Source organism: Salmo salar, chromosome 02 (genome assembly GCF_965601325.2).
Source record: "Salmo salar chromosome 02, fSalSal1, whole genome shotgun sequence".
Taxonomy (NCBI): Eukaryota; Metazoa; Chordata; class Actinopteri; order Salmoniformes; family Salmonidae; genus Salmo; species Salmo salar.
The window spans coordinates 81579584-81589239 of record NC_138292.1 but is presented as its reverse complement, the minus strand read 5'-3'; positions in this window follow the sequence as shown (position 1 = coordinate 81589239).

The window sequence follows — 9656 nt, the reverse complement described above, 5'->3', positions numbered from 1 at the left end:
CAGCATATGTTGTGTAAATGGTGAACTCATACAGCTGTCAACTCTTGTCATTTTAATCCGTTTCACATTTGCTAGCTACCTTTTAGATCGAAGCCCAAATAGAATGATTGAAGATGATAGAAGCCCATCTCCTACTGTAAATAACCTACACACTGTGTGTGTAGCCAGCCAGCCAGCCAGCCAGGTAGAAAAATGGCAGAAAAATAAAAGACGGACATCAGAGTATTTTTCAATACACCAAAACGCATAGTAAGAACCCTAGTAGCCTAATATCTCAAAGACTAGTTGATAAAATGTTCAGAAGAAAGAAATGAAATTCTAATGGAAATGTTTCACAATGATGTCATTAGGCAGAGCAGGCAACAGATGGCACACAGACAGCAGAGTTGGGGACAGATATGCAGGGACAGACTGGCAGAGACAGGGAGTCTCAGGTAAGTTTGTTGAGTCTTTGTTTGGCAACATTATGAAAGGTTCTCAATTTTTTTGACTTGTAAAATAGGAACATAATTGGAAAATGCCATGAATACCCCCACTCTCAACTGGTGACTGAACTAAGATTTGTTAAAGGCAATGGTATTGCTGTTGTGATTAGTTGTGTAGTTTTGGGTACCGGTAGATAGGAGTACGGCAAACACCTTATTTCTTTGGTTCCTCAATATACATTTACCATATTACAATGTAGGCTATGTGTTACAGCACTACTTTTGGTGCCCCCCACAGGAATTGCTCTTGAGAAAATTTAATGTAATTGTCCCCTCCAAAGTTGATATCAGATTTTCGCCCCTGACGGGCCGCCTCCCAGACGTCCTACTGGTTTCACTCTCGAGCGGGTGGTCTTTGCCTGTGGATCTTCTCTTGACCAGACTATGGAAGGCCGCGGTATGAGCCTCTTTCCTGGTGAGGGGGCCTCCCTGTCTTCCTACCCGAGTTAGCAATGGAGCCCTGGGCTTCACTTTATCAACCCGGGTCACCCCTCTTGGTACATCTCTGCTTTCCACAGAGGTTAGTTCACTCCTTCCTACTGTTAACACTTTACCGGGTAGTTTGTGACACGGTATACTACCCGTCAGCGGGGGCTATTTCTGTGTACAACACCAACGAGTAATCCAATATTTATTTATAGTGCGCTCGGCGCTATTTTAGCGTGTCCAGGTTCTTACTGCGTGTTATCTCGTATTTCACGCAGGATACGTTCAAACGTGGGGTTATACTAGGTTATTTGTATGCGCGCGGCATAGTCTCAGACACTCCTGCTAGCGTTTCTAGTTGACCCGACAACACTCTCACGGGTGAGTCACACTCGCTAAATACCTCAAAAGTCTTCTAACTTCTAACATATCAGTCAGCTCCTTCTAACATATCAGTCAGCTCCTTCTAACACATCAGTCAGCTCCTTCTAACACATCAGTCAGCTCCTTCTAACACATCAGTCAGCTCCTTCTAACACATCAGTCAGCTCCTTCTAACACATCAGTCAGCTCCTTCTAACACATCAGTCAGCTCCTTCTAATACATCAGTCAGCTCCTTCTAATACATCAGTCAGCTCCTTCTAATAGATCAGTCAGCTCCTTCTAACACATCAGTCAGCTCCTTCTAACACATCAGTCAGCTCCTTCTAACACATCAGTCAGCTCCTTCTAACACATCAGTCAGCTCCTTCTAATAGATCAGTCAGCTCCTAATACATCAGTCAGCTCCTTCTAATACATCAGTCAGCTCCTTCTAATACATCAGTCAGCTCCTTCTAATACATCAGTCAGCTCCTTCTAACAGATCAGTCAGCTCCTAATACATCAGTCAGCTCCTTCTAATACATCAGTCAGCTCCTTCTAACACATCAGTCAGCTCCTTCTAACACATCAGTCAGCTCCTTCTAATACATCAGTCAGCTCCTTCTAATACATCAGTCAGCTCCTTCTAATACATCAGTCAGCTCCTTCTAATACATCAGTCAGCTCCTTCTAACACATCAGTCAGCTCCTTCTAATACATCAGGCAGCTCCTTCTAATACATCAGTCAGCTCCTTCTAACACATCAGTCAGCTCCTTCTAATACATCAGTCAGCTCCTTCTAATACATCAGTCAGCTCCTTCTAATACATCAGTCAGCTCCTCAATACATCAGTCAGCTCCTTCTAATACATCAGTCAGCTCCTTCTAATACATCAGTCAGCTCCTTCTAATACATCAGTCAGCTCCTTCTAATACATCAGTCAGCTCCTTCTAATACATCAGTCAGCTCCTTCTAACACATCAGTCAGCTCCTTCTAACACATCAGTCAGCTCCTTCTAATACATCAGTCAGCTCCTTCTAACACATCAGTCAGCTCCTTCTAACACATCAGTCAGCTCCTTCTAATACATCAGTCAGCTCCTTCTAATACATCAGTCAGCTCCTTCTAACACATCAGTCAGCTCCTTCTAATACATCAGTCAGCTCCTTCTAATACATCAGTCAGCTCATTCTAACACATCAGTCAGCTCCTTCTAACACATCAGTCAGCTCCTTCTAATACATCAGTCAGCTCCTTCTAATACATCAGTCAGCTCCTTCTAATACATCAGTCAGCTCCTTCTAATACATCAGTCAGCTCCTTCTAATACATCAGTCAGCTCCTTCTAAGACATCAGTCAGCTCCTTCTAATACATCAGTCAGCTCCTTCTAACACATCAGTCAGCTCCTGATCTGTCTTCCCCAGAATCTCCGCTCCTCTCCCTATCTTTTACATTGGTTTTATACTCCTTAATTCCCCAAGCCCATGCCTCCAAATGTCTTCCAAGAATGATGGAGGCCACTGTGTTCTTGTCTACGAACAACTCCTTCGACCTCATAGCTTGGTTTTTGCTCTGACATTCACTGTCAACTGTGGGACCTTATATAGACAGGTGTGTGTCTTTCCAAATCATGTCCAATCAATTGATTTTACCACAGGTGGACAGCAGTCAAGTTGTAGATGCATCTCAAGGATGATCAATGGAAACAGGATGCACCTGAGTTCAATTTCAACTCTCATAGCAAAGGGTCTGAATACTAACTAAATAAGATATTTATGTTTTGAAAAAATATTTGGGAAAAAAACTGTTTTGCTTTGTCATAATGGGTTATTGTGTGTAGTTTGAGTCATTTTTATTTATTTAATACATTTTTGAATAAGGCTGTAATGTAACAAAATGTGAAAAAAGGGAAGGGGTCTGAATACTTTCCAAATGCACTGTATACAAAGGAGGAGAAGGTCTAACCACAGAGAGAGAGATATGCTGGTGGCTACGACACCGACATGCATTTCTTTATGTCAGATGGCTTCCGTCTGCTCTCCAGAGGGTGGTGAGGTCTGCCCAACGCATCACCGGGGCCAAACTACCCGCCCTCCAGGACACCTACAGCACCCGATGTCACAGGAAGGCCAAAAAGATCATCAAGGACAACAACCATCCAAGCCACTGCCTGTTCACCCCGCTTTAATCCAGAAGGCGAGGTCAGTACAGGTGCATCAAAGCTAGGACCGAGAGACTAAAAAACAGCTTCTATCTCAAGACCATCAGACTGTTAAACAGCCATCACTAGCATCTTAGAGGCTGCTGCCCTATATATATAGACTTGAAATCACTGGCCACTTTAATAATTGGATCACTAGTCACTTTAATAATGTTTACATATTTTGCATTACTCATCTCATATGTACATACTGTTTTCTTTCCTATTCTACTGTATCTTCTTAGTCTATGCCACTCTGACATTACTCATCTCATATGTATATACTGTATTCCGACTATTCCCAAACTGGGGTGTGCGCAATGCCGTCGGGGTTACGCCAAATAAAAATGAAATGAAACCTTCACTCTTGTGCAGACATTTAGAAACGCAACATGCCAATTTGAAAAATAAGCCACGGTAGTTTTTTGAGAATTAAGACAACTTTCGAGTAGTAAGACATGTATAAAAGCAACAGATACCATTAATAAGAAGGGTCTCGAAGCGTCTTATATGGTGAGCTACCGAGTGGCTAGGACAGACAAGCCACATACTATTGTAGAGGATTTAATTCTTCCTGCTGCTGGGACAATGCTGGGGGAAAAGGCCAAAGAAACTATACAGACAATGGCTCCATCAAACAACACTATTTCATGACGCATCAGTGACATGGCAGATGTTTTGAAACAATTACTGCTTCGCATATAAGCCAGTGAATTATATGCGTTACAGCTGGATGAGTCAACAGACGTGGCGGGCCTGGCACAGCTCCTGGTATATGTCTGTTATGTTTATGGGGGGTCAATTAAGGAAGACATCCTCTTCTGCAAACCACTGGAAACCAGAACAACAGGACAGCTTTGTGACATTAAATGGACTTTGGTGGTAAAGATGTTTTGGTATTGTACTGATGGAGCAAAAGCCATGACAGGGAGATATAGTGGAGTGGTAATGAGCGTGCAAGCAGTTGCTCCCGACGCCACTTGGGTACACTGCAGCATCCACCGTGAGGCTCTTGCTGCCAAGGGAATGTCTGACAGCTTGAAATATGTTTTGGACACTACAGTGAAAATGGTTAACTTTGTTAAATTAAGGCCCCTGAACTGTCGTTTATTTTCGGCATTATGCAATGATACGGGCAGCGACCATTTAATGCTTTTACAACATACAGAAGTGCGCTGGTTATTAAGGGCCAAAGTATTGACACGTTTTTTTTAAATTGAGAGACGAGCTTAAAGTTGTCTTTACTGACCATAATTTTCACTTGTCTGACCGCTTGCATGATGAGGAGTTTCTCACACGACTGGCCTATCTGGGTGATGTTTTTTCTCGCCTGAATGATCTGAATCTAGGATTACAGGGACTCTCCGCAACTATATTCAATGTGCGGGACAAAATTGAGGCAATGATTAAGAAGTTGGAGCTCTTCTCTGTCTGCATTAACAAGGACAACACACAGGTCTTTCCATCATTGTATGATTTTTTGTGTGAAAACTCAAGCTTACAGACAATGTCGAATGTGATTTAGCGAAGCACCTGAGTGAGTTGGGTGCGCAATTACACAGGTACTTTCCTGAAACGGATGACACAAACAAATGGATTCGTTATCCCTTTCATGCCCTGCCTCCAGTCCACTTACCGATATCTGAACAAGAGAGTCTCATCGAAATTGCAACAAGCGATTCTGTGAAAATGTAATTTAATCAGAAGCCACCGGCAGATTTCTGGATAGGGCTGTGCTCAGAGTATCCTGCCTTGGCAAATCGTGCTGTCAAGACAATGATGCCCTTTGCGACCACGTACCTATGTGAGAGTGGATTCTCGGTACACACTAGCATGAAAACAAAATACAGGCACAGTCTGTGTGTGGGAAATGATTTAAGACTGAGACTCTCTCCAATACAACCCAACATTGCAGAGTTATGTGCATCCTTTGAAGAACACCCTTCTCATTAACCTGTGGTGAGCTATTCTCAATTTTTGATGAACAAATAATGTTTTATATGTAAGATGGTTAAATAAAGAGCTAGATTATTGATTATTATATTATTATTTGTGCTCTGGTCCAATAAGAGCTCTTTGTCACTTCCCACGAGCCGGGTTGTGACAAAAACTCACACTCATTCTTATGTTTAATAAATGTATTGTATAGTGTGTGTTTGGCAGGCTTACAATGATGGCAAAAAACAACATTTGAGAGTGCGCTGACCCTGGTGCAAGAGGGGGTACAGCTGGAGGTTGAATGTTTGAAGGGGTACTGGACTATAACAAGTTTGGGAAGCACTGCTGTATTCTATACAGATGTAGATGTACAGAAGGAGTGTAATTTGATCATTTGTATAAAGATAAGCATTATATATTGTTAGATTACAGGAGTAACTCTGGTAGGTTTGAAACAGTCTTCCTCACCTCAAGTTCAACTGTCGGAGTCAGTTGGAGCACCAGGGCCACACTGCCTTCATATCATAGGCCTGCAGTAGCTAAAGCTTAATAACAGCCACACCAAACCTTCCCAAACATTTCTTACCTTCATTAGGGTAATATCAGAAGTAAGTCAAGACGTTGTTTAAAGGGAAAATATGAGCAGAAGAGCGAATGTAACCAGGAGGAAAACTCACTACTCTCCCCACAGCAACAACAACAACAAAAAGATTTGACAACCCTCACTTATTTTGGACCACCCCTTCCCCCGCAGGAAATTTCAATCTGTCTTTTACTGCGCCCAACTGAACTATAGTATAAATCCATTACACTTTGTGATATAAAATGGGAAAAGGGGAAATGAGGAAAAATAAAATCATATTTTGAATTACCCTTCCAACTAACTCTACACTAATTAAAAACCCACTACCCCATTCCACTACTTTGACCCTATCAATCAATCAATGAATCAAATGTATTTATGAAGCCCTTTTTACATCAGCCGATGTCACAAAGTGCTGTACAGAAACCCAGCCTAAAACCCCAAACAGCAAGCAATGCAGGTGTAGAAGCACAGACCCGATCTGCTCCTGCACCAACTCTTCTGAAGTCAAATCTCGTATACCCAAATTCTACCACAACAATTATTTTCTGTGATTTACGTTCCATTTCTGCAGTTCAGTTGATAACCATTGCTAAGAAGCCAATCTTACTGAAGCATATATCACTCGTTAGCCTTTCCCTCTGTGCTGGTACAGATCTACTACCCACTGGGATCCTCTCAGGAACCCTTGACCCAATTATTTATATATAATATATTTTTTAACCTTTATTTAACTAGGCCAGTCAGTTAACAACAAATTCTTACTTACAATGACGATGTCCTACCCATCTTCCTCTACTTTCTTCACTGCCTCAGCATACAGCTTCTGCACTACTCTGACTCTTGCCACCTCAACCTGCCTCTCTCACACCAGACAATTCCAATCCCCAGCAACATGGGCACCCCTACAGTTGGCATACACTTTATCCACCAAAACAACACAATCCTCTGTCCAATGCCTTTTATTTTTAACCTTTAATTAACTAGGCAAGTCAGATAAGAACAAATTGTTATTTACAATGACGGCCTACCCCGGCCAAACCCAGACGACGCTGGGCCAAGTGTGCGCCGCCCTATGGGACTCCCAATCACGGCCTGGATTACTGGGTTCGTTTTTGGAATTATCGGACAGTGAAACTAAAATAGATTGGTAGCTAGCTGATTTATTTATTTCCCAAATAATTTGGTGCTAGCTTAACCAGACGGCTGTAGTAAGTAAGTAAGTAAAGTAGAGCATTTGTGTGACGTCACGTGCTCAAGAAAGCTCAACCAATCACCCAATGGGTTATTTACGACTCATGAATATTCATGAAATAATTGTATTTTTATTTTAAACAATAAAGTCTTGTTAACTTTCAAACCCACCCCAGTGCCTGGACCCACTCCAGTGCCTTGACCCACCCCAGTGCCTGGATCCACCCCAGTGCCTGGACCCACCCCTGTGGCTGGACCCACCCCAGTGCCTGGACCCACCCCAGTGCCTGGACCCACCCTAGTGCCTGGACCCACCCCAGTGCCTGGACCCACCCTAGTGCCTGGACCCACCCCAGTGCCTGGACCCACCCCAGTGCCTGGACCCACCCCAGTGCCTGGACTTTGATTTTTTTTATGCCACTTAGCACCCATTTGTGGTTATAATTTTTCCTTTTTCTTTTCAAACATGAAGGAAAATCACACAGCTAAAAACGTCACCATCACCTCACAGAGAACACCTCACAGAGAACACCTCACAGAGAACACCGCACAGAGAACACCGCACAGAGAACACCTCACAGAGAACACCGCACAGAGAACACCGCACAGAGAACACCTCACAGAGAACACCTCACAGAGAACACCTCACAGAGAACACCTCACAGAGAACACCTCACAGAGAACACCTCACAGAGAACACCTCAGAGAACACCTCAGAGAACACCTCAGAGAACACCGCACAGAGAACACCTCACAGAGAACACCACACAGAGAACACCTCACAGAGAACACCACACAGAGAACACCTCACAGAGAACACCTCAGAGAACACCTCAGAGAACACCGCACAGAGAACACCGCACAGAGAACACCGCACAGAGAACACCTCACAGAGAACACCTCACAGAGAACACCTCAGAGAACACCTCAGAGAACACCGCACAGAGAACACCGCACAGAGAACACCTCACAGAGAACACCACACAGAGAACACCTCACAGAGAACACCACACAGAGAACACCTCACAGAGAACACCACACAGAGAACACCTCACAGAGAACACCTCACAGAGAACACCTCAGAGAACACCTCAGAGAACACCGCACAGAGAACACCGCACAGAGAACACCGCACAGAGAACACCGCACAGAGAACACCTCACAGAGAACACTTCACAGAGAACACCTCAGAGAACACCTCACAGAGAACACCTCACAGAGAACACCTCACAGAGAACACCTCACAGAGAACACTTCACAGAGAACACTTCACAGAGAACACCTCACAGAGAACACTTCACAGAGAACACTTCACAGAGAACACCTCAGAGAACACCTCACAGAGAACACCTCACAGAGAACACCTCACAGAGAACACTTCACAGAGAACACCTCACAGAGAACACCAGACAGATATGTTTTTACATGTATTTATATTTTCAATATATTTTCATTTATTTCTTAATTTATTTAATATTTTAAAAAACAGTTATGTATTATATTTTTTCTTATTGAATTAATTTAATACATTTTTTTGGTAACCTTTACTTAATTAGGCAAGTCAGTTAAGAACAAATTCTTATTTACAATGACGGCCTACACCGGCTAAACCCAGACGATGCTGGGTTCCTTGGGCTCCTGAGTGGCGCAGTGGTCTAAGGCACTGCATCTCAGTGCAAGAGGCATCACTACAGTCTCTGGTTCAAATCCAGGCTGTATCACATCTGGCTGTGATTGGGAGTCCCATAGGGCGGCGCACAATTGGCCCAGCGTCGTCTGGGTTTGGCCGGGGTAGGCCGTCATTGTAAATAAGAATTTGTTCTTAACTGACTTGCCTAGTTAAATAACGGTTCAATTTGAAAAATATATATATAAATAAATTGTGCGCCGCCCTATGGGAGTCCCAGTAACGGCCAGATGTGATATAGCCAGGGACTGTAGTGACTCCTCTTGCACTGAGATGCAGTGCCTTAGACCGCTGTGCCACTCGGGAGCCCAAACACAATCCTCACTCCTGCTCTGACTCTATTTGAAGGACCTGATCAAAGCCATTGATTATTAAATAATTAGGTTCATGATATCATTAGTTACTGTACGCTATTGCAGATATTTATGTTTAATTCATTGACACAACACAGCACATTATCTTTACTTTATTGAAGCTACCTGATGGTGCTAAGAAACCTGATGACTGGCAGCAGTAGCATACCTACATCATGTGAAGACAGTCAGTGTGATCTTCCGCACAAGGTATTTGATTGAATAAATAATCATTGCAACAACTTGCTTCTCTACTCTATCAATTCAACAAACCGTTCAGTACCTACTTGGAAATTCACCAGTTTTACGTCCTGTCTGTCTTCACACTCCAGTACAGTAGGTGGCGGTAATGCGCATTTCAATTGGTTTGCAAACATTACAAAAAAAAATACAACCCTAAATTAGAATCAAAAAGGTGAAG